The sequence below is a fragment of the Pristiophorus japonicus genome, chromosome 10 (genome assembly GCF_044704955.1).
Source record: "Pristiophorus japonicus isolate sPriJap1 chromosome 10, sPriJap1.hap1, whole genome shotgun sequence".
NCBI lineage: Eukaryota > Metazoa > Chordata > Chondrichthyes > Pristiophoridae > Pristiophorus > Pristiophorus japonicus.
Genome location: NC_091986.1, coordinates 203,048,793 through 203,074,614, shown reverse-complemented (window position 1 = coordinate 203,074,614; position 25,822 = coordinate 203,048,793). Strand labels below are relative to the sequence as shown.

Here is a 25,822-nt window from a genome sequence, read left to right as displayed (position 1 = left end):
GAGGTGATGACTTCCACTACAACAATAACTTGTATTTATATAATGCTTTTACCATAATAAAACATCCCAAGGCGCTTCACAGGAGTATTATGAGACAAAGCATTTGACACCGAGCCACACAGAGAGTAATTAGGGCAGGTAGCCAAGAGCTTGGTCAAAGAGGAGGGTTTTAAGGGGCGTCTTAAAGGAGAAAAGAGGTAGAGAGGCGGAGAGGTTTAGGCCGGTAATTCCAGAGCTTGGGCCTAGGCAACAGAAGATACGGCCATCTATGGTTGATTGATTAAAATCGGGGATGCTCAAGAGGGCAGAATTAGAGGAGTGGGACTGCAGGAGATTGCAGAGATAGGGAGGGGCGAGGCCATGGAGGGATTCGAAGCCAAGGATCAGAATTTTGAAATCGAGGCGTTGCTTAACCGGGAGCCAGTGTAGGTCAGTGAGCACAGGGGTGATGGGTGAGCGGGACTAGGTGCGAGTTAGGACATGGGCAGCCGTGTTTTGGATCATCTCAAGTTTACATAGGGTAGAATGTGGGAGGCCAGCCAGGAGTGCGTTGGAATAATCATGCCTAGAGGTAACAATTGCATGGATGACATAGATAACAATGGCATGGGCACTGAATAAAAACGCTGATATTTTGTGATAAACCCATTATTAATAAAATGCGCCAAGTTACCACTCTTAAATATATCAAGGAATATTTTTCAATGCAAAGAAAAGAAACAATTACGTTCTATTGCGCTGGCCGATTGTAGCTGGTCATGGAAGAGTTTACGTTTGTGATTGTGCAAATGAATTTTAGCGGAAACTTGAACCGTAAGCGAACCAGCTTAACTTGAAATGCAATCTTGTGCCCACTTTCCCGGTTGGCCCCGAAGCCGACACTCTACCCACGTCTTTCCTGCTAACAGATTTGTCTTTTATTTCTGGTGTGTACTTTTCCAGCGTCATCAGTTTTTAGACAAATGTTAGACTCTCAACCTGCTGTACCTTGAAAGGGTGGAATTTGGGTTAGAATGGGGGAGGGTTTCCTCTTGGCTGAATATGTCGGCTTCACGCTGCTATTGTCTCTCTCCAGAGAAGAACATCATAAACCACAAGATTGAAGCTCAGTTTTGCAGCACAAGTGGTTTCAGATCTTCTACTGAACGTCCGACATTGAATGATGTTTTTATTACACATTTGCTATCTTTATTTGCATTGAAAACAACACCGGTGACCGTTAAAAGTAACGTGGCAAATTACATTTGTTGAATATTGTGAGAGGCTGTTATGTGCTACAACAGCAGAGTAGCATTGCCACATGATTCACCACAGGGTATAATAAACAGGACAGTTCAGAGGAATGGTGACAACTCACCTACAGTGGTCAGAGTAAATCAGCATCAGAGGGGCCGATTTTCAGCAAGGCCTCCACCCGCCCAAAGTGCCGCCGGTGGTCGCTGAGGTACCGGACGGTACTTTGGGCGGGATATTCATCGCCGAGGTCCCTCGAAGGTCGGCAGGCGGCAAATGGACAACGTAGGCCACCAATCTGGGCGGCAGCGGGCGGGAGGTCTCATTCTCGGTGCAAGAGGCGCTTGCCGCCCAAGTGCCGCCGAGGATGGAGTCGGGCCCACGGAGGGTGGAAGAGCTGGAAAAGAAAAATCATCAGTAAACATTTTTTAAACTATTGGAAGACCTTCAGAGGACCCCATCCAGGTAAGTCGCTGTGGAAAAAAAGTTTTAAAATGTTCACTAACCTTTTTTTTTCAGGTCCTTCAGAATCCCCGTCGGGGACAGACCAGCCTCCAGCCAGCGGTCCAGCCCCGTCCTCCCGCCGACTCCCGCGCACATCAATACGAGAGCTCACCGGGCGGGAGCTCAGTTGCGCCACTCGGCCGTCCGCTGACGTCAGCGGGCGTTTCCCGGCAGCTCACCACTCACGCCCGCTGCAGGCCACCTCGAAAGTTGGACTGGGCGGATCTGCAAGAGCAATGTCAGCGGCAGTGGGCAGCAGTCGGCGGCAGCGGGCGGTGAGGTGATGAATTTCCTGCCCCATAGTTAGAGTATGAATGAGTCTTGAGGGAGGAAACAGAGTTCAAGGCTGGGCGCAGATTAAATTTCCAATGTTTCTTATACATTCTCGAGGTGTGGGCGTCGCTGGCAAGGCTGGCATTTATTGCCCATCCCTAATTGCCCTTGAGAAGGTGGTGGCGAACCGCCTTCTTGTGGCCCTTGTGGCTAAAGGGATCAAGGGGTATGGAGAGAAAGCAGGAATGGGGTACTGAAGTTGCATGATCAGCCATGATCATATTGAATGGTGGTGCAGGCTCGAAGGGCTGAATGGCCTACTCCTGTATCTATTTTCTATGTTTCTATGTTTCTTGGACCGTTGCAGTCCGTGCGGTGAAGGTGCTCCTAAACTGGTGTTGGGGAGGGAGTTCCAGGGTTATGATCCAGCCACGATGAAACATAGCAACATAGAAACATAGAAAATAGGTGCAGGAGTAGGCCATTCAGCCCTTCGAGCCTGCACCACCATTCAATAAGATCATGGCTGATCATTCACCTCAGTACCCCTTTCCTGCTTTCTCTCCATACCCCTTGATCCCTTTAGCCTTAAGGGCCATATCTAACTCTCTCTTGAATATATCCAATGAACTGGCATCAACAACTCTCTGCGGTTGTGAATTCCACAGGTTAAGGGACGGGCGATATATTTCCAAGTCAGGGCGAGGTATGACTTGGAGAGGATCTTGGAACACTGGTATTCCCATGTGCTTCTAAACACTTCAGCCTTTGTTTTATTACAATATTCAAGGTTACAAACTGATAACATGAAGTTTGTGCGATGCCTCACTTGCTGTTTGGCCCCTGGCTTCAGAGATTACGGTAAATCAGATGAACAGGAAGCTTTGCTGCTTAGCTTATGAAAGCAGTGATCGCTCAATCAGAGATTGACTTCCCTCTTTGACAGCTGTCCCCACAGTGTGCTGCATAGGAAGAAGAGAACACTTGTCCCTGGAAACGGCCTGGGAAGGAAAAGGACGCTTCTCGTCTCTCTCCTCACACCAAACCCTCCAGCCCTCTCATTCTAATGGTGAGTTTTTAAATTGGATCTTTCGACTAGCACGGGCCAAAATACTTTTTAAAACAAACATTTAGCAATCATCATCTGCAAGTCGTTTACTGTTTCGGTTTTAATTTTAATTTACTTTATTTTCTTGTGGGAAATTTTCCACAAATATCTTTTTTTGACGTTGTTCTTTCGGTTTCTCTCGGTGCGCTGTTAACATATGAATAGACAGTGCAGGGCTTTTTAGTTGGGTTTCTGAGAATGAGGGATGAGGGAATTTTCTGATCTAGTTGTAGCTGTCTGGATTCTAGAGAAAGAAAGACAGAAAGAAAGAGAGAGGAACTTAGCAAAAAAGAAATAACTTGCATTTATATAGCGCCTTTCATGACCTCAGGATGTCCCAAAGCGCTTTACAGCCAATGAAGTACTTTTGAAGTGTAGTCACTGTTGTCATGTGGGAAACGTGGCAGTCAACTCCCACAAAGCAATGACCAGATAATCTGTTTTTGTTCTATTCATTGAGGGATAAATATTGGCCAGGACATCAGGTATTAACTCCCCTGCTCTTCTTCAAAATAGTGCTATGAAATTTTTACATCCACTTGAGAGGGCAAATGGGGCCTCGGTTTAACATCTCATCAGAAAGACAGCACCTCCGACAGTGCAGCACTCCCTCAACACTGGAATGTCAGCCTGAATTTTTAATGTGCTCAAGTTCCTGGAGTGGGACTTGAGCCTACAAACTTCTAACTCAGAAGCGAGTGTGCTACCCACTGAGCCACAGCCGACCATACATGCCAAACGAGGCACTGAGTGGGGCGAGTGAGCTGGTTTGATTGAAAGGAGTTTGGTTTTGTGCCAATGTCTAAGTCAAATTTCTACCCACTGGACTTTTTTGTCTCATGAGTTGCTCTCCTGAAAGCACCAGCTCATTGCTGGGGTGCTATCTATTGGCGCCACCCTCCCCTCAAAGGTACCATTTCTTATGCTTATGTACCAAAAACCAACAGGCTATACTGGCTAGTGTAGGAGACATAGAACCATAGAAACAGAGAAAATAGGTGCAGGAGTAGGCCGTTCGGCCCTTCGAGACTGCACCGCCATTCAATGTGATCATGGCTGATCATTCCCGCAGTACCCCATTCCTGCTTTCGCTCCATACCCCTTGATCTCTTTAGCCGTAAGGGCCACATCTAACACCCTTTTGAATATATGTAATGAACTGGCCTCAACAACTTTCTGTGGTAGAGAATTCCACATGTTCACAATTCTCTGAGTGAAGAAGTTTCTCCTCATCTCAGTCCTAAATGGCTTACCCCTTATCCTTAGACTGTGACCCCTGGTTCTGGACTTCCCCAACATCGGGAACATTCTTCCTACATCTAACCTGTCAAATCCCATCAGAATTTTATATGTTTCTATGAAATCCCCTCTCATTCTTCTAAATTCCAGTGAATATAAGCCTAGTTGATCCTGTCTTTCTTCATATGTCAGTCCTACCATCCCGGGAATCAGTCTGGTGAACCTTTGCTGCACACCCTCAATAGCAAGAATGTCCTTCCTCAGATTAGGAGACCAAAACTGTACACAATATTCAAGGTGTGGCCTCACCAAGGCCCTGTACAACTGCAGTAAGACCTCCCTGCTCCTATACTCAAATCCTCTCGCTATGAAGGCCATCATGCCTTTTGGCTTCTTCACCGCCTGCTGTACCTGCATGCCAACTTTCAATGACTGATGAACCATGACACCCAGCTCTCATTGCACCTCCCCTTTTCGTAATCTGTCACCATTCAGATAATATTCTGCCTTCCTGTTTTTGCCACCAAAGTGGATAACCTCACATGTATCCACATTATACTGCATCTACCATGCATTTGCCCACTCACCTAACCTGTCCAAGTCACCCTGCAGCCTCTTTGCATCCTCCTCACAGCTCACCCAGCTTAGTGTCATCTGCAAACTTGGAGATATTACATTCAGTTCCTTCGTCTAAATCATTAATGTATATTGTAAATAGCTGGGGCCCCAGCACTGAAACTTGCGGTACCCCACTAGTCACTGCCTGCCATTCTGAAAAGTGATATGTCCTTACTATACAGTACAAATGCACACAAGGCCCATACTTGAGAGAAGGTCACTCTGTGACCAGTAACCTTTATTCCAGCACTGAAGTGATGAAGGTGGGTGGAGCTTCCCCTTTTATACCTGAAAGTCCAGGTTAGGAGTGTCTCCCACCTAAGTTCACCACCTAGTGGTCAGTGTTCTCACGGTGTACAACTTAGGTCAGTTTATACATGGGTTACAATGACAGTTGAATACATGACATCACCTCCCCCCCCAAAGTCTTATTGGATCACAGGTTTTAAGTCTCTCTGGTGGTTTACGCTCCCTTGTAGAGCACCTGAGTTGGGGCTCCGGTTGTTGGGCACTGGCCTGAGTGTCTGCTGTTTGCGGTGCCTCAGGCCTGTCCGGACTGCCCGCAGTGACTGGGCTCTCCTCCACTTGGTTCCGGTGTTTGGTCACCTGTGGTGGAGTGAACTCTACATCGTGTTCTTCCTCTGCTTCTTCTATGGGGTTGCTGAACCTCCTTTTTGTTTGATCCACGTGTTTGAGGCAGATTTGTCCATTGGTAAGTTTAACTACCAGAATCCTATTCCCCTCTTTGGCAATCACAGTGCCTGCGAGCCATTTGGGCCCTGCAGCGTAGTTGAGGACAAAGACAGGGTCATTGACATCAATATATCGCGCCCTCGCATTCCCGTCATGGTAGTTACATTGTGACCGGCGCCTGCTCTCAACAATTTCTTTCATGGTGGGGTGCATGAGGGATAACCTGGTTTTGAGTGTCCTTTTCATTAGCAGCTCTGCGGGTGGAACCCCTGTGATCGAGTGTGGTCGAGATCTATTGGCCAACAGGAGGCATGATAAAGTGGCTTTGTAGAGAACCCCCTTGGATTCTGAGCATCCCCTGTTTGATTATCTGCACTGCTCGTTCCGCCTGGCCGTTTGAGGCCGGCTTGAACGGTGCCGTTCTGACATGGTTGATACTATTTCCTGCCATCAAGTCCTGGAACTCAATGCTTGTAAAGCACGGGCCATTGTCGCTGACCAAGACATCCGGTAGACCATGGGCGGCGAACATTGCCCGTAGACTTTCTACCGTGATAGAGGATGTGCTTGAATTGAGAATGTCACAGTCGATCCATTTGGAGTAGGCATCTACTACAACCAAAAACATTTTTCCCATGAAGGTACCTGCATAGTCCACATGGATGCATGACCAATGCTTGGTGGGCCAGGACCAGGGGCTAAGGGGGGCTTCCCTGGGCGCATTGCCCAGCTGGGCACACGTGTTGCACCTGCGAACACAAAGTTCCAGGTCTGCATCTATCCCTGGCCACCAAATGTGTGACCTGGCAATTGCCTTCATCGTGACAATGCCCGGGTGCTCCTTGTGGAGTTTTCGGATGAATGACTTTCTGCCCTTCTGGGGCATGACTACTCGGTTCCCCCATAGTAGGCAATCGGCCTGAATCGAGAGTTCATCCTTGCGCCTGTGAAATGGTTTAAATTCCTCAGGGCATGCCCCGTACGTGGCTGCCCAGTCCCCATTTCCAGTTCATGACAGCAAGCCAACTCCTCCCCAGCAGTGTGGGACCGTCCCCTGGGACAATCCAGAGTAGCCACCTGTTCTCCGAATCTTTGTAGGTCATGACTACCATGGCGCTGCCTAGCATCGGAATGATCTCCTTTGTATATGTCCGCAGCTATGCGTCAATCGGCAATAATTTTGGCCTCCTGGCTTTGGAAACTCACAACTTGTCAAACTGTTTGATACCCATCAGGGACTGGCTGGCCCCCGTGTCTAGCTCCATTGATACTGGGATGCCATCGAGGAGCACTTTCATCATTATCGGTGGCGTCCTGGTGTATGAACTGTATATGTGCTCCACATGAACTCGCTGAACTTCAGCTTCCAGCAATTTCCCCAGTGTCCATTTGGCCTCGTAGGGCTTACATTGGGCCCGTCCTCCTCGAACATCAACCTGGGTGCAGGCTTCCTGCACATACGCGTCAAGTGACCAGTGATGTTGCAATTTCTGTAGGTATTTTGCTGATACCTGCAAGCTCTGGCTGTGTGTTTGCCTCCACACCTCCAACATGAGCCATTGTTGGAAACAAAAGGTCCATTACCAGTCGATCGTCTCTGACTGTCTCTGTAACTGTCCTTAAATGCACCATTGACAGGTGTTGATTGCCCCATTAATGCCGCATTGTCCCTTGCGATGGCATGAATCACCGTTCAGCTTGCCATTGTCTCTGTTGAATTCCCCCTTTGGGTTCGACTACATGCTCGGGCATGTCTGATTGCCCTTGTCTGCCTGGAGAACTGTGTGCCATGTTAACAATGTTGACTCCCTTTCCATTTGCTGCATTTTAAACCAAGATTTTTGTCAAACATTATTCTGGTCTCTTCCTCCCCTGAGATGAATGTCTGGGCCATCAAAGCCGCCGTTTTCAGGATCAATCTTTGGTCCCAATCAGTTTCCTGAAAACCCCAGCGTGCCCGATGCCCTCAATAAAAAAGTCTCACAGCATCTCCGCTCTGCATGCATCTGTGAACTTACATAGGCTGGCCAGTCGCCGGAGATCTGCCACGAAGTCTGGAACCCTTTGCCCTTCTCACCGCTGGTACGTGTAAAACCGGTGTCTCGCCATGTGCATGCTGCTCGCCGGTTTAAGGTGTTCCCCGATCAACTTACTGAGCTCTTCAAAAGTCTTGTCCGCCAGCTTCTCTGGCGCTAGAAGGTCCTTCATCAGGGAGTACGTCCTGGATCCACAAACCGTCAGGAGATGAGCCCTGCGTTTGTCGGCCGAATCCTGTCCCAGCCATTCCTTAGTGACAAAACTTTGCTGTAGTCTCTCAATAAAATCGTCCCAATCATCACCAACACAGTATCTCTCGTCTGTGCTGCTAGTGGCCATGCTCGCGTGGTTTAAATCCCAGTTTCTCGCCGCCAATGATATGTCCTTACTATACAGTATAAATGCACACGAGGCCCATACTTGAGAGAAAGTCACTCTGTGACCAGTAACCTTTATTCCAGCACTGAAGTGATGAAGGTGGGTGGAGCTTCCCCTTTTATACCTGAAAGTCCAGGTTAGGAGTGTCTCCCACCTAAGTTCACCACCTAATGGTCAGTGTTCTCACGGTGTGCAACTTAGGTCAGTTTATACATGGATTACAATGATAGTTGAACACATGACAAAAAGGAGCCGTTTATTCCCACTCTTTGCTTCTTGTCTGCCAACCAGTTCTCTATCCATGTCAATACATTACCTCCAATACCATGTGCTTTAATTTTGCACACTAATCTCTTGTGTGGGACCTTGTCAAAAGCCTTTTGAAACTCCAAATATGCCACATGCAGTACAGACATCACAGCTAAGGCCAATCCTGTCTGTAGCACATATACGTGTCCAGTCAACGGCTGAGAATCCAGGCTGAGGTTTCTTTCCTCCTTGCTAGCATCTGTATTGTTGCGTTGTGCAAAGAGTTTGCCTATATATGGGAGAGGGTAGAATTTGAGGAAATAGCAACCTAGTGTATCTTGGAAGGGAATTTTAAGTCCATTGCAAATTAAATAACAGTTATACCGCTTCATCAGAAATAAAAACAGAGAAATGACGGAATCAAAGACAGATTGCACTTATATAGCATCGGAGACGTTAGAACACATCCCAGAGTGCTCTACTGAGGAGTCATCTAAATATAGATGTCGAGCCAAAAAAGGAGTTATTCGGAGGGTTGACGCAGAGATTGCTCTTAAGTAGAATTGTAAAAAAGGATAGGGAGCTGGAACATGGAGGGGTTTAGAGAGAGAATTCCAGAGCATAAGGTATAGGCGGCTGAATGGTGCCAATGGTGGGGAGAATGGTGGGGCAAAGGGTGGGGGATCTGCACTAGAGGCCAGAGACAGAGGAACAAACATACAAATTAGGAGCAGGAATAGGTCATTCGGCCCCTCAAGCCTGCTCCACCATTCAATAAGATCATAGCTGATCTTCAACCTCAATTCCACTTTCCTGTCCAGTTCCCACATCCCTCAATTCCCCTAGAGTCCAAAAACGTAGCTATCTCAGCCTTGAATATATTCAACGACTGAGCATCCATAGCCCTCTGGGGCAGAGAATTCCAGATTCACAATCCTTTGATTGAAGAAATTATTCCTCATCTCAGTCTTAAATGGCCGATCCCTTATTCTGACGCTGTGACCCCCATGTTCTAGACTCTCCAGCCAGAGGAACCATAGAAACATAGAAACATAGAAAATAGGTGCAGGAGTAGGCCATTTGGCCCTTCGAGCGTGCACCACCATTCAATAAGATCATGGCTGATCATTCCCTCAGTACCCCTTTCCTGCTTTCTCTCCATACCCCTTGATCCCCTTAGCTGTAAGGGCCATATCTAACTCCCTCTTGAATATATCCAATGAACTGGCATCAACAACTCTCTGCGGTAGGGAATTCCACAGGTTAACAACTCTCTGAGTGAAGAAGTGTCTCCTCATCTCAGTCCCGCCTTAAGAATTTTATATGTTTCAATGAGATCACCTCACATTCTCCTAAATTCTGAGGAACATAAGCCTAGCCTCCTCATTCTCTCCTCAAACGACAAACCTCTGAACCCAGGAATCAATCTAGTGAACCTTTGTTGCACCACCTCAAAAGCAAGAATAACGTTTCTCAGGCAAGGAGACCAAACCTGTGCACAAGTACTCCAGGTGTGGTCTCACCAAAGCTCTATATAATGGAGAGTTCAACGGGTCTTGTAGGAATGGAGGAGGTTACAGAAATAGGGAGGGGTAACACCAAGATGGATTTCTGTCATGTATCCTACATGGCTACTGTTGGTACTATCACAAGGTGTGCCACCAGAGGGCACAGCAGTGGGAGACTTGTAGGTTACCTGCACAGGTGTGCCTGGCCTAGTATAAAAGGCAGGCCACTAGGTGTGATCCTCACTCTGGAGTTAACAAATAAAGGACTAAGGTCACTACAGTTCAAAACAACACATTGCCTCGTGGAGTCATTATTAGAGCATCCAAGGACACAACAATTTCAACATGCGGATGAGAGTTCTACATTTGAAGCGTTGAGGGACTGGAAGCCAATGTAGATCAGTGAGGACAGGAGTGCCGAGTGAGCAGGACTTGGTGCAGGGTAGGATATGGGCAGAATAGGATTGGATGAGCTGAAGTTTACGGTGGGTGGAGTAGGAACACGGCAGGGATTGGAATAGTCAAGTCTCGAGGTGACACCTGCAGGAATGAGGAGATCAGCGGCAGATAGGCTGAGGCAGGGGAAGATACTATGATGAAGGATTAAATGGTCTTTTTAGTGGAGAGAGATGAGATTCAAAAATAACTTTGGGGTCGAATAGAAAAACAACGATCACTGCACTCCAAATGTGATTATTAGTATGGTGCGTCGATGTGATAAAGCACTATATAAATGTAAGTATTAGCAAATTCAGCGCAGACCAGGGACTGAATGTAAGACCTTAATGGTCTGTGTGACTCAATTCCAGACTGGTTGTTTAATTTCCAAACCAAGGTATCGAGGGAGCATCTAACATGATTCAGAAAACGAAACAGGCATAATTTCCGATGCATCGATTGAATCAAAGATGACTATTTCAACATGATTCATATTGTTTGCGTTGTTGATTTATAAATGTGTTAGAAAAACTTATTTCGTGAAGGTGGTTCCCATTTTAAGATGGTCAGACTTAACACTCCATTCTGTAAAACTAGGCAGAAACATAACCATTTAAAGAGTTTGCTGGGTGGCGGGGGAGGGAGGAGAAGTGGGGAGGGCAACATAAAATCAAATATTGGATTTAGAACAATGCTTGAGGGAGACATGTTCCCTCCGCACTCCCCCCCCCCCCCCCCCCCACTCCCCACAGTAGTTACAAATCAGAGCACATCTTGTTATTGAGACACCATAGTTTCGATCTATGGTCTTGGCGTTCATTCAGTGTTGGATTCTGAAGCAACATATTTTTGTCTCAATTGCAAACCAAAGCATTATTGTTGACCCTCTGCCAAATGTGTGTGTGTGTTAAGTATTTGTGTAATAGTAATGCTCTTTTGAGAAGAAGTTGCCATCTAGTCTGAGACCATCCAAAACCCCAAATTGTTGTAACTGAAAGTTTTGACGATATTTCAAATTCTTGGAAGAGCAAGGAAAAGCCCATGTGCTTGAGCCGGAATGTTCCCATTGCGATGAGTGGGGGAGGGGGGGGGGGGAGTTTTCAAACTTTCATTCCTGGAAGGGACAGAAATCATTCGAAGTACTTCCATTTTTTTTTGCTAGTCCGGCGAGTTTGTGACTCAGTAGAAACTGAAAATGCAAACTTTTTTCAAATGTGTATTGAACTTTTACATTTCTCATAATCCCTTTGGGGTTTCTTTTGATAATTTCTCCCCTCTTATCCAGATAGCATTTGGGTTATCGTCCCACATGCTCCAGGGGCTCAGTCAGGTGGTTATTTTTCATGTGCGAGCCAAGACAGTGAGCGTTGACAGCTTATTTGATTGTGAAAGACATCACAGCCAAGTCTGATCTGGTTCTCATACCCGCACCTTCTATAGAAACATAGGAACAGGAGGAGGCCATTCAGACCCTCATTCCACCATTCAATGAGATCATGGCTGATCTGTGACCTATCTCCATATACCAACCTTTGCCCCATATCCCTTCATTCCTTTGGTTAACAAAAATCGTGTTGACGTGTTTCCTAATTTCATTCCAGAAAGGTCTGACTCTAATTTTTAGACTAAGCCCCCTAGTCCTAGACTATCCAACCAGAGGAAATAGTCTCTCTCTACCTACCCTATCTGTTCTCTTTAATATCTTGAAAACTAACCAGGTCAATAATCTGCCTTCAATTCTGTGGGCTTCAACCTTAGTTAACAGTCTGTTATGACAGACTTTATCAAATGCCTTCTGGAAGTCCATATAAATAACATCCATGGACATTCACCTGTCCACTACTTTAGTCACCTCTTCAAAGAGTTCAATCAGGTTTGTCAGGTATGACCTACCTTTCAAAAAGCCACGCTGGCTCTCTCTGATCAGCTGAAAACTTTCACGGTGTTCAGTCATGCATACATCAGTAATGCAAACTCCACCATCTCATAAATCATCAGATAAACTCTTAAAAATCATGAGCTTTGGTAAGAACTCATGAGTTACTATTTTTTTAGCATAAACAAATATAGATTGAGTTGGTTTATAATCCTCATTAGAATATTTATTTAATCTCTAATAGCTCTTTACAAAAACTCCACACTGCATCTGAAAATGTTTTACAACCGCTAACTTCCCATATCTGTTCCTCTTAATATCTTGTAAACTTTGTTCAGATCACCCCCTAACCTTCTAACTTCCAGAGACACAACCCTATAATTTGTCTAATCTCTCCTTGTAATTTAGTCTGGGTATCATTCTGACAAACCTCCGTTGCACTTCCTTCAAGGCCAATAATTATTCCTAGCTAGTGTGTATCTATCTCTGTGCCTGTCAGTCTCTGGTACGGGACTATGTATCTATCTCTGTGCCTGTCAGTCTCTGGTATGGGAGTATGTATCTATCTCTGTGCCTGTCAGTCTCTGGTATGGGAGTATGTATCTATCTCTGTGCCTGTCAGTCTCTGGTATGGGAGTATGTATCTATCTCTGTGCCTGTCAGTCTCTGGTATGGGAATATGTATCTATCTCTGTGCCTGTCAGTCTCTGGTATGGGAGTATGTATCTATCTCTGTGCCTGTCAGTCTCTGGTACGGGAGTATGTATCTATCTCTGTGCCTGTCAGTCTCTGGTATGGGAATATGGGCCCAAGTTTGAACTGTTTGTTAAAACGGCATACCTCCGAGCCTTGCGCCGAGTTTGTAGAATGAAAAGTGCACCAGATAATTACCTCGGTATTCTGGACTTTCTATCCCAGTTGGTGCAGCGCAGCAGCAACAGCAGGGGGTGGAGCTACAGCCCTGCGCCGAAAAGACTGCCGGCAGCTGCGCGCGTGCGCAGTGGAGTCTGCGTGCGTGCGCAGTAGCTCCTGGCCGTCCCAGCGCATCCCGTCTCCGGGCGACCCTATCCATGGCCGAAGGCACACCACGATGTTCGCCGTCCCTAGCCCGGGCCGAGTGGCCTGCCTGCCTCTCCATCCCTCGCCTCGCCGCCACTGCTCTTACCTCGAGGCCTCCTTGCCGGCCCGCCCGAACACCTCCTCCGCGATGGGGCCGCCCGGCCACCTCCTCGCCGGCCCGCCCGAACACCTCCTCCACGATGGGGCCGCCCGACCACCTCCTCCGCGATGGGGCCGCCCGACCACCTCCTCCGCGATGGGGCCGCCCGACCACCTCCTCCACGATGGGGCCACCCGAACACCTCCTCCGCGATGGGGCCGCCCGACCACCTCCTCGCCGGCCCGCCCGAACACCTCCTCCACGATGGGGCCGCCCGACCACCTCCTCCGCGATGGGGCCGCCCGACCACCTCCTCCGCGATGGGGCCGCCCGAACACCTCCTCCGCGATGGGGCCGCCCGACCACCTCCTCGCCGGCCCGCCCGAACACCTCCTCTCCGGTGGTGGGGCCCCGCCCGAGCACTTCTCTGCCAGGGCGGGATTCGCCCGAACTCCTCTCCGGTGGCGGGCCTCTAATCAGGCAGGCAGGCAGGGCTGCTGTGTGCTCCCGAACGGATAGGTGAGGTAGGAACTTTAAATTTTTTATTTATTGATTTATTGATTGATTTTTTATTTTTTTTTATTTTTTATTTTTGATTGATTGATTTATCATATATTATTGATGATGGTTCTTTATTTTTAAAAGTGAAGGTGATTAGTACTCTCTCTTCCTTCCCCCCCGCCAATCTCTGGCTAGCTGCACTGATTTCTTAACTCTACACAAGGTTTTTGCGTGGCGTACAAAAGGGGACACTTACTCCGTTCTAAGTTAGTTTGGAGTAACTTTTCGCAGTTCAAACTTGCAAAACAGGCGTAAGTGGCTGGACACGCCCCCTTCTGAAAAAAAAACGGAACGAAAACAAAACTAACTTAACTCACTGAAACTGGAGCAAACTAAACATGGAGAATTGCAATTTCTGGGATACTCCAAAAAAAAACTAGTTGCTCCAAACAAATAGGAGCAAATCCAGCTGCAACTTGGGCCCGAAGTATTTATCTCAGTGCCTCCAACAGGAATCACTAGACAGCATTCAGGAACTCTGGCTGAAACAATTCAGGTATTTGGGGGCGGGGGGTGGGGGAGATGAGTAGGAATTGGGGGGGCATAAACCATGCTGAAAAAAAATTGGGGGGGGAGAGGAGAGAGGAATACTTATTTATCAACACCATTGCTGGTTGGCACAAAGGAAATAAAATGTTGTCCTGTGCGTGGTGTCTGAGCGATTAGTCACAATAAATAAAAATACTGCGCACTTGTCTGAAAAGTTGTAAGTTTGCAGTTCTGTTTTTTTTTCCTGAAAACGTCTGCTGGCTCAGCAGTCCTGGAGTGTTCCTTTTACAGCAATCAGGCCTGAACAAGTGTTGGCCTATAGAGAAGCTACACCTCATAATACAGTTGACCAAAGGCATTAGTTTTACACGCGCTATCCCCCTTGCTGTGGCTACTTTAAGTTCAGAATGTTTCCCATTGAAGATCAGGAATTGTCGAAGAGCACTCGTTTTATATTTTGGCATGACCCCTTTTCAGAACTCATTTCCAGAATGTTAGTCTGTTTCCTGCTAACAGACACGCCCTGCACTTACCAGCAAATCTTGTTTTTTTAATTGCGACATTCATGTTTGTCTTCTTTTTTGATTATCCTTGTCAGCCGCAGCTCAGTGGGTAGCACACTCGCCTCTGAGTCAGAAGATTGTGGGTTCATAGTCACACTCCAGGGACTTGAGCACAAAAATCTAGGCCGACACTCCAGTGCAGTGCTGAGGGAGTGCTGCACTGTCGGAGATGCCGCCTTTCGGATGAGACTTTAAACCGTGGCCCTGTCTGCCCTCTCAGGTGGACGTGAAAAGTCCTATTGCACTATTTCAAAGAAGAGCAGGAGCGTTATCCCCTGGTGTCCTGGCCAATATTTATCCCTCAATCAACATCACTAAAACAGTCCATCAGGCCATTATCACATTGCTGTTTGTGGGAGCTTGCTGTGTGCAAATTGGCTGCCACCTTTCCTGCTTTATACTCCAAAAAGTTCTTACAGTAAGGCGCTTTGGGTGGTCATGAAAGGCACTATATAAATGCAAGTCTTGCTTTAAGCGTTTGGTGTGCAAGGAGGGCAGGGGGTAATTTGCCATTTTCATTTTTTTTTTAATTTAAATTCCCCCCCTCTTGGGAAGTGTTTCTGATCTACTTCAACCCCTTATGTTAACTAGAGAAGCTCATGTGTAGTCTTTGATCGAACAATTGATTTATATCTATCATTCGGCCCCACTTTGGATACTGGTGTTTGTAATTTTGTTAATCTATGTCAGGCAAGTGGAATATTTCAACACGCATCCTGTTTTACCTCCAGATTTCCCCTCCCCCTCTCCAAAATATTCAGGCTGTTGGACTAAGGCTCCAAAGGCCCCACCAGGCGTTTGGTACCTCAGACAAATTATCTAGGCAAATGAGTGGCATCAAGGTATTTTTAGTGGGATGCATTCCTCGTGCCCCTGATCTTGCTTGATGGCCATCCACATCTCCAGCACTGGATAGCCATCTGGTGGGTGCCCCACTTGACTGCAATCTCTCCCCTCCCCAAATCAAGGGATATTGAGGCCAACCGCTACTACTATTTAGATCAGCTAACACAGCACAGGCTTTAGTTTGAACCTGGAAACCAGACCGCCCTTTCTCTGTCTGACTCAAATACTCACTACCTCAACCAGCTGATACATTAGGGGAGCAAGTCTGTGGTTTTTCATTAGAATGCAAAAGGATGATTAATATTCTCACTTCTGTAACTAATTATAACTTACTTGTGGCTTTATTGTTCATGATTTATGCACTCAACCTTGGGGGAGTGCCATACATAATGAATTCATAGCATAACGAATGGTTTGAGTAATGTTTGGTACCGTTCCATATTATTTGAAGCTACGTGGTAGATTTGTGATTTGTGTCCTGTTGTTATTCAGCTCCAGTGCTGCCGAAATTTCTCGCAAATACCTCACAATGTGAACATTGTAGGAGTGGGTAGTATCACCTCTCACATCGCAATGGGTTCATCGATGAGTGAGGTCAGTTGAATCAAGCGCACCTTCCCACAGAAACATAAATCCCATAGAAACCCACCCCGGCTCCCTCACAGCATCTAACCTCCTCGTTAAGTGCTAGCTGTGGCTCAGTGGGTAGCACTCTTGCCTCTGAGTCAGTAAAACTGGGTTCTGGTCCCACTCCAGAAACTTGAGCACAAAATCTAGGCTGACACTCCAGTGTGGTATTGAGGGAGAGCTGCACTGTCGGAGGTGCCGTTTTTTGGATAAGGTATTCAACTGAGGCCCTGTCTGCCCTCCCAGGTGGACGTAAAAGATCCCATGGCACTATTTCAAAGAGGAGCAGCGCAGTTATCCCCAGTGTCCTGGCCAATATTTATCCCTCAACCAACATAACAACAGATTATTTAGTCATGTATCTCATCACTGTTTGCGGAAACTTGCTGTGTGCAAACTAGGTGCCACAGTTCCTACATTACAACAGTGACTACACTTCAAAAGTACAGTATTTAATTGTTTAAAGTGCTTTGGGACATCACGAGGTGGTGAAAGGCACTATATAAATGCAAAGCTTTTTTTTCTCTTGAATTACTTCAGAGAATTTGTCTCCAGTACTCTAACCAGAACTAGAAAGAACAAACTTGCACTGATGCACAACCCAAAGCATTTCACAACCAATTAATTACTTTCGAAGTGCAGTCACACTTGTCCACAGCAAGATCCTATGAACAGCAATGAGATGAATGATCATGGATCTGCTTTGGTGATGTTGGTTGAGGGGTGAATGTTATCCAGGACATCGGGATAATTCTCTGTTGTTCTTCAACTAGTGCCATGGGATCAGTGAAATCCAATTGAACAAGCAGACATTCGTGGTTTAAGATCCCATCCAAAAGGTAGCACCTCTGACATTGCATTAGTCCTTCAGTACTACACAAAAAATAATATGTCTGGCTTAATGATGAAGATCTTTGGAGCTTAATAATCCAATATTCTTGAAGCTGGAGTCCTGTGAGTCAGTCTTTTTGATTTGTAAATAAGTCCTGTTACTTTCCTGTCACGGTCTGATTGCACAGAGATAATCTGTAGTCAACATATATTGCATTAACAAATGACAATGCCTCAAGATTGTTATCGATGGTTTAGATAAACAGTGAGTTTGAAAGAACACAACAACTTGGGCCGTGCAATCTTTAACTGCGTTTTGAAATGTTTTAGTACAGAGCCTGCTGTATGTTCGAGCCAGGGTGTCCCTGGAGATGGAGCACACGGTGTCCACCGGTACATAGAAACATAGAAACATAGAAAATAGGTGCAGGAGAAGGCCATTCGGCCCTTCTAGCCTGCACCGCCATTCAATGAGTTCATGGCTGAACATGCAACTTCAGTACCCCATTCCTGCTTTCTCGCCATACCCCTTGATCCCCCTAGTAGTAAGGACTTCATCTAACGCTCGCAGCCTTCCGCGAGAGGTGGGCGCCGGAGGGACTGGAGTGCATTACATCCGGCAACCAAATTTTAATTTGAACGTTTAAAGTTAAAAGTTTAATTTGTTCAATGAGTTGGTTTCAGTGCCCCTTTAATAAGGGGGCACTTGATTTATAGGTTCAACTAAAATAGTTGGAGAGCTGTTGCACTGGGAGTGGCTTAGCCACTTAGCTGTTGTGAGCCTGATGGCTGAACTGCTGCCATATTTGGAGTAAGAGAAGCTGCCTTACTGCAACCAGAGACAGTGAGTCTTCAGGGCCTGCTGAATCAACACCTTGAGGGCAAATTTTGGCCATGCCTTGCTCCAATTTTTTTGGAGTAAGTTGTTTTTTTTGGCGTAAGTTAAATAATGCCACTTTCCCCAATAAACTTGCTCCAGAGTAAATCAGTTAGGTGCGATTTTTTTTCAGTTGAGTTATTTTTTCAAAAGGGGACATTCCTAGATACTTACGCCAGTTTTGGCCATTTATGCCACTTTGGCCAGCTAAAACTTACTCCAAATCGACTTAGGTCAGCGTATGTGGCCTGAAAAACCTTGCGGGCAGTTAAGAAAGCAGCGCACATTCATAGATCGGCAGACATTAGGCCTGGGATAGGGGAGGGAAGGGAACCGGAGAGGACCTGAAACTAAACATTGCAAGGAAAAGCTCAAACAATTAAAATACTAATAGAAATCAAGTAAATCCTACCTTAATCTTTAAAGTGTCCGGGACGGCAGTGGGCCGACCTGTGCGTGAGGCCATTTGGCCCGAGATAGGGGCGGCAAGACGCACACTGGGAGTCCAGTCGTCCAGGGCTAGGGGCGGCTGCAAATGAATGGGGGGGGCAGGGGTGAAGCAGAGCGACCGAACGCAGCATCGGTGGTGGTGGGAGGGGGGAGGGGGGGAGCGGAGGGTGAGAGAGCGAGAGATGCTGCCCTTTAAATCAATCGGCGGGGGCTGGGGGGGTGAAGCAGAGCAACCGAACGCGGCATCGGTGGTGGTGGGAGGGGGGGGCGGGGGGTTGAGAGAAAGATGCTGCCCGAGTGCCAAGTTTCGGCGCTACTGAGCATGCCGCACATCGGACCCGACACCACTGCGCATGCGGGTAGCTGCCGGCACTGTTTTCAGCGCAGGGCTGTAGCTCTGCCCCCCCCCCCACTGCACTATATACACCGCGCCAGGATCCGGAACACTCGGCAGAGCGGCCAGGATGGCGGCACATTTTTTTCGCACCTTTTCCAGCGCACAAAGTCGCCGCATCTAGGGTAAGTGCGCCGAAAATAGGGGTTGGGGAAAATTGCGCCCTGACAGAGGAGGAGGAGAGGAAGAGCTGCTGTGGTTAATGTGTTTGAACTGTCAAGTGCTGACTAGAGGAAGTCATCGCCTCTGCACGAACAAAGAAGGAGGAAGTCAAGCATTGTCTGCATTTTAAGAGAGGCAGCAAGCGGGCACCGTTGTGTTGACATAAGCATTCAGTGAAAGCAGGCAGATGATCCTGTGATAGGAGTCATTCTAGTGGCGAGCTACGAGCATGTACGTTTTTGTTCCACTTCAGACACGAGATTCTCTCTTCACTATGAACGCATTCAAAAGCATAGTCAAAACCTGATAGTGTCTTACTGTGGTTAAAGAGGCAGATTCACCATCAAATGATCCTGACAAACTATGATTTCAGCCGTGGCTTAGTTGGCAGCACCCTCGCTCTTTGAGTCAGAAGGTTGTGGGTTTAAGTCACACTCCAGAGACTTGAGCACAAAAAGCGAGGCTGACACTGCAGTGCAGCGCTGAGGGAGTGCCGCACTGTCAGAGGTGCCGTCTTTTGGATGAGATATTAAGTCGAGGCCCTGTCTGCCCTCTCAGGTGGACGAAAAAAATCCCATGGCGCTATTTCGAAGAGCAGGGGAGTTCTCCCCTGTTTCCTGGCCAATATTTATCCTTCAACTAACAACACCAAAACAAATGATTTGGTCACAAATCTCATTGCTGTTTGTGGAAGGCTCAATAAATCCCCAGCCGATTTGGGTTCGGGGGATCCATGATGAGGCAGGTGGTTGTGACCTTAGTGAATGTACTGGTAATGTGTAGTGTGATTGTTAAACCTTTTACTAATAAATCAACTTGTTCTTAATAGCAATGTGTTGCTATGAATTCTTAAGCAAAGAACCCATGAAGCAAATACATTACAATGTTGATTGAGGGGTGAATGTTATCCAGGACATCGGGATAATTCTCTGTTGTTCTTCAACTAGTGCCATGGGATCAGTGAAATCCAATTGAACAAACAGACATTCTACACTGCTAACTGTCTTCTTAAACCCCTCTCTCTGGTTTCCTCCACTCTCACCTCCGATAACAAGTGTGAGGAGATCACGGACATCTTTGTCTCTAACACTAAGACCAGTTCAGCTGCCTCTGCCTCTTCCCTTCCTTCCCCTAGCCTACCGGGCCAAACTTCCTCTGAGGTTCCCCCCTGCCCGAGCCTTGAACTCACATCTTTCTCCAGTTTCTCTCTGATCTCTCCTCATGGCCACTCCGTGCTCATCCTGTCCATGAGACCCACTTCCTGCTCCCTCGACCCTATTCCCACCAAACTGCTGACCACCCAACTTCCTTTCCTGGCTCCTATGTTAGCTGACATTGTTAACGGTTCTCTCTCCTCAGGTACTGTCCCCCTCTCCCTCAAATCTGCCGTCATCACCCCTCTCCTCAATAAACCAATCCTCGACCCCTCCACCTTTGCAAACTACCGCACCATCTCCAACCTCCCTTTCCTCTCCAAAGCACTTGAACGTGTGGTCGCCTCCCAAATCCGTGCCCATCTTTCTCACAACTCTAAGTTTGAATCCCTCCAGTTCTGACGATGGGTCATTGACCTGAAACGTTAACTCTGTTTCTCTCTCGATAGATGCTGCCTGACCTGCTGAGTATTTTCAGCATTTTCTGTTTTTATATCAGATTTCTAGCATCCGCAGTGTTTTGCTTTTGTGTTTGAATCCCTCCAATCAGGTTTCCGCTGCGCCACAGTATCGGAACGCCTCTCATCAAAGTCACAAATGACATCTTTTGTGACTATGACAAAAGCAAACTATCCCTCCTTGTCCTTCGTGACTTGTTTGCAGCCTTTGACATGGTTGACCACTCTATCCTTCTCCATCGCCTCTCCACCATCGTCCAGCTGGGTGGGTCGGCACTCGCCTGGTTTCCTTCTTATCTATCTAATCATAGCCAGAGAATCATCTGCAACAGCTTCTCTTCTCACTTCTGCATCGTTACCTCTGGTGTCCCCCAAGGATCAATCCTTGGCCCCCCTCCTATTTCTCATCCATATGTTGCCCCTTGGCAACATCATCCAAAAACACAGTGTCAGTTTCCACATGTACACTGACGACACCCAGCTCTACCTCAATACTGCTTCATCAACCCCTCCACGGTCTCTACATTGTCAGACTGTTTGTCCAAAGATGAGCAAAAATGTTCTCCAATTAAATATTGGCAAGACCGAAGCCATTGTTTTCGGTCCCTGCCACAAATTCCATTCCATAAGCACAGACTCCATCCCTCTCCCCAACTTCTGACTGAGGCTCAAAGTTCGTGTCATATTTGACCCTGAAATGAGCTTCCGACCACATATCCTCGGATTAACTAAAACCGTCTATTTCCATCTCCGTAATATCGTTCGTCTCTTCCCCTGCCTCTGCTGATTCACTGCTGAAACCCTCATCCATACCTTTGTTACCTCTAGACTTGATTATTTTAACGCACTCCTGGCTGGCTCTACTCTACGTAAACTTGAGGTCATCCAAAACTCCGCTGCCTGACTCCTAACATGCACTAAGTCCCGCTCACCCATTACCCTTGCATTCGCTGACCTACATTGGCTCCCGGTTAAGCAACATCTCGATTTAAACATTTTCATCCTTGTCTTTGAATCCCTCCATGTCCTCACCCCTCCCTATCTCTGCAATCTCCTCCAGCCCCACAACTGCCTGAGATATCAGCGCTCCTCTAATTCTGTCCTCTTGAGCTTCCCTGATTTTAATCGCTCAACCATCGGTGGCCGTGCCTTCTGTTGCCTAGGCCCCAAGCTCTGGGATTACCTGCCTAACCCTTTTCAGCTCTCTGCCTTTAAGGCGCCCCTTAAAGCCTACGGCTTTGAACAAGCCCTAATTTCTCTTTATGCGGCTCGGTGTTAAATGTTTTGTCTCATAATACTCCTGTGAAGCGCCTTGGGATGTTTTATTATAGTAAAAGCATTATATAAATACAAGTCATCGCCTCTGCAAGAAAAAAGAAAAAGGAAGTCAAACATTTGCGTTTTAAGAGAGGCAGCAAGCAGGCAACGTTGTGTTGACATAAGCATTCAGTGAAAGTAGGCGGATGATCTTGTGATAGGAGTCAGGATACAGTCATTCTAGTGGCAAGCTACGAGCATGTACGTTTTTGTTCCACTTCAGACAGCAGATTCTCTCTTCACCATGAGTGCATTCAAAAGTGTAGTCAAAACCTGATAGTGTCTTACTGTGGTTAAAGAGGCAGATTCACCATCAGATGATCCTGACAAACTATGACTTCAGCCGTGGCTTAGTTGGCAGCACCTTCGCTCTTTGAGTCAGAAGGTTGTGGGTTTAAGTCACACTCCAGAGACTTGAGCACAAAAATCGAGGCTGACACTGCAGTGCAGTGCTGAGGGAGTGCCGCACTGTCGGAGGTGCTGTCTTTTGAATTAATGAAGCCAAGGCCCCAACTGTTCTTTCAGGTGGATATAAAAATTGCCATAGCACTATTTCGAAGAAGAGCAGGGGAGTTAGAAAGATTTAGGGAGGGAATTCCAGAGCTGAAGACACGGCTGCCAATAATGAAGCGATGAAATTTGGTGATTGGCCAGAGGCCAGAATTGGAGGAGCACAGAGATCTTGGAGGGTTGTGGGGCTGGAGGAGGTTACAGAGATAGGGACAGACAAGGCCATGGAGATATGAACATTTTTAAATAGAGGCATTGCTGGACTGGGTGTCAACATAGTGTAAGATTTCTAAATCTCTGGCATTAAATTGACAGTAAGACTGATTTTTTTAAAAACAATTTGGAATAGTTTAGTAAACACACACACATGCACATCTATCAGCTATCCTACAGATTGACTTAGTTACAACAGATACAATGAGGTTACCGTTAAAATGGTACACTTTACTTCCCTCTGGCAAAGCACACGGCCTGCACACATGGTCTGTAGAGGAAGGCCCTGCTTTTGCCGTGTGTTTAAGAAAAGAGAGAGAGCAATCTTTGGCTTGAGTTTTTATACCTCTTATGGCCTTGTTTCTCAGGAAGCCTCAGGATTGGATCTTGGTTCCAGGGCAGTTCCTTATTGGCTCTCCTCACACATGTGTCTGTCTGGAGGATCCGGTGCCATCCCTTGATTAGGTTAATGGCTTTCCAATTAAGACAATATACAAACAGCATGCTGGAGTTGTTGAGGCCAGTTCGTTTGATATATTCAAGAGGGAGTTAAATATGGCCCTTACAGCCAAAGGCATTAAGGAGTATGGAGAGAAAGCAGGAAAGGGGTACTGAGGTGAATGATCAGCTATGATCTTATTGAACAGCGGTGCAGACTCGAAGGGCCGAATGGCTTACTCCTGCACCTAATTTCTATGTTTCTATGTTTCTATGGAAGTCTGTGAGCTTCCATTTTGTCTCTTTCAAAACTGTCTTTTCATATAATCTCATTTGTAACATTTATACATCCACAGAATCAATTTTATCATCAATAAACACTTTTATTCTTACAATAGGTCAGCGAATATAGGGGCGATGCGTGAAGCGGATCGAATATTTAGATTAACTCAGCTCCTCAATTTAGAAGGAGCTCAATAACTTTTCTAAGAAAGTATCCCTGATAATCTTATCAGCTTGCTGTTTAAAGAAAATGCAAAACAATAAATTGCATGGAACAGATCCAAATTAGCAATGTTTCATGCTAACCATTCTTTGTAACTGTATTTTATCTTTTTATAGTTAATTGACATCTTGAAAAAAATGTTATCGGAAGTTCATTTGATTCATTACAAATGTAGTGTGGTGCTGCAAATTTCATCGAAGCCCTTGATAACATACCCTATGAAATAGGAGCAGGAGTAGGCCATTCAGCCCTTTGAGTCCGCTCCGCCTTTCAATCTTCTACATCAATTCCACCTTCCCGCACTATCCCTGCATCCCTTGATTCCCTTAGTATGCCAAAATCTAGTGACCTCTGTCTTGACGAGTGAGCCTCCACAGCTCGCCGGTGTAGAGAATTCCAAAGTGCATCATTTGCACTTGACATCAATGCCACTGCGATCACTTTTGGCTCATCCAACTTCTCAAAACATTACAAAAAAATCGTGTTTTATTCCATGAAGACACTGCAGCAAGAATAAGTTCCTGACAGTGTGACTGGATCTATAATATCAAAAATCACTTTTATATTACAAAATTCTTGTTATATCTTGCCCGCTTTAGTGCAATAAGGGAACAAAATTAAAAAGGTCACTTTATCACATTGCTGCTTCAGGATAAAGCTCAGATTTAATCAGGTTTTTAATGTACATCACTTTTTATGGCTTTTAGTTTTATTTGCTGTTTGACAAGCGCAGTCACACCCTCCCATGGCAGGGAGAGATAAGAGAGCCGCAATTTTAGCATTTTTTTCCCACCCAGTCTGGTAGAAATAGATTCGATATTATTGGGAAGATCTTCAACTTTCAGCCCGGGCGTCAGCCATGGCTCAGTTGGTAGCACTCTCACTCCCTGAGTCAGAAGGTTGTGAGATTCAAGTCCGAGAGTCTTGAGCACAAAACGTAGGCTGAACACTCCAGTGCAGTACTGAACTGTGGGAGGTGCCATCCTTCAGGTTAGACGTTAAACCAAGGCCCTGTCTGCACTCTCGGGTGGATGTAGAAATCCCATGCTCCAATTTTGAAGAAGAGCAGGGGAGTTCTCTCCCGCTGCCCTGGTCAATATTTATCCCTCAACATCACTAAAAACAGATTATCTGGTCATTACCTCATTGCTGTTTGTGGAACCTTGCTGTGTGCAAATTGGCTACCGCGTTACAACAGTGACTACACTTCAAAAGTACTTCATTGCCTGTAAAGCACTTTGAGACTTCCTGAGGTCATGAAAGGCACTATATAAATACCAGTCTTTCTTTGGTTTCTATAATGGGCAGTCAATCCTCAACACAGTTAAATGCCTGTGCGGCGAGTTGAATTCCACTTCTGTGGCTGTTTCCTTGTGTAACAGTGAAGACTTGCATACTTGTATGTGTAATATATAGGTCCACCCAGTGGACTACTGTGGTAATGCAGCCATGGCTGTTTTCAAATAAAGATATCAGGTGACAGGTCACCTGACAAGTTCCTGGCATTAACAGCCTTCTTGTAAAAGTGTGCGTTGTGATGTCGTAAAAAATATATCACGTTGACGACGAAGGATGGGATAATTGGATTCCCTAGCTGCAATTTTTGTTGGTGGATGATTCCAGCCAAGCAACAGAGAGACAAGAGAGGTCCTTTGTTTCCAGAACAGCTAAAAATCTAAAGTAAATTAAACAAGCATACTTGGCTGAACCGCCAGAGTCCAAATGGCAGCACTAATGGGAATAATAAGGCACTTGGGTGAATTCCATCACAACCGGGGGAATTTTGGAGTGTATGTGGAGCGGCTAGAAATGCTTTTCACTGTAAATATTATCATCGCAGTCCCCGATGATGAAAACCGTAACCAAGTGGTGTTGGAAAGAAAACGGGCTGTTTTCTTCACTGAAGCAGACCCTGAGGTGTATGAAAAATAAATATCACAAAAAAAATTATCTGGTCATTCATCATCATCGAGGAAGACTTGCTTCCACTCCTGAAGTGAGTTCTTTGGTGGCTGAACAGTCCAATACGAGATCCACAGACTCTGTCACAGGTGGGACAGATAGTCGTTGAGGGAAGGGGTGTGTGGGACTGGTTTGCCGCACGCTCTTTCCGC

At 46.4% G+C, this 25,822-nt stretch overlaps 1 protein-coding gene across 2 annotated transcripts in view; it reads left to right on the top strand.

The window, feature by feature from the left end:
• The first annotated feature begins 2,879 nt into the window (after positions 1-2,879).
• The window catches only part of LOC139275270 (interleukin-5 receptor subunit alpha-like), an 85,380-nt gene continuing 62,437 nt past the window's right edge, over positions 2,880-25,822 (top strand). The window contains exon 1 of one of the 2 annotated variants that reach the window (XM_070892505.1): positions 2,880-3,079. The gene's annotated coding sequence lies outside the window, so the exon portion shown is untranslated. Of the gene's footprint in view, positions 3,080-16,295; positions 16,367-25,822 lie in introns of those variants that run through there. The other variant, XM_070892507.1, reaches the window with a different exon arrangement.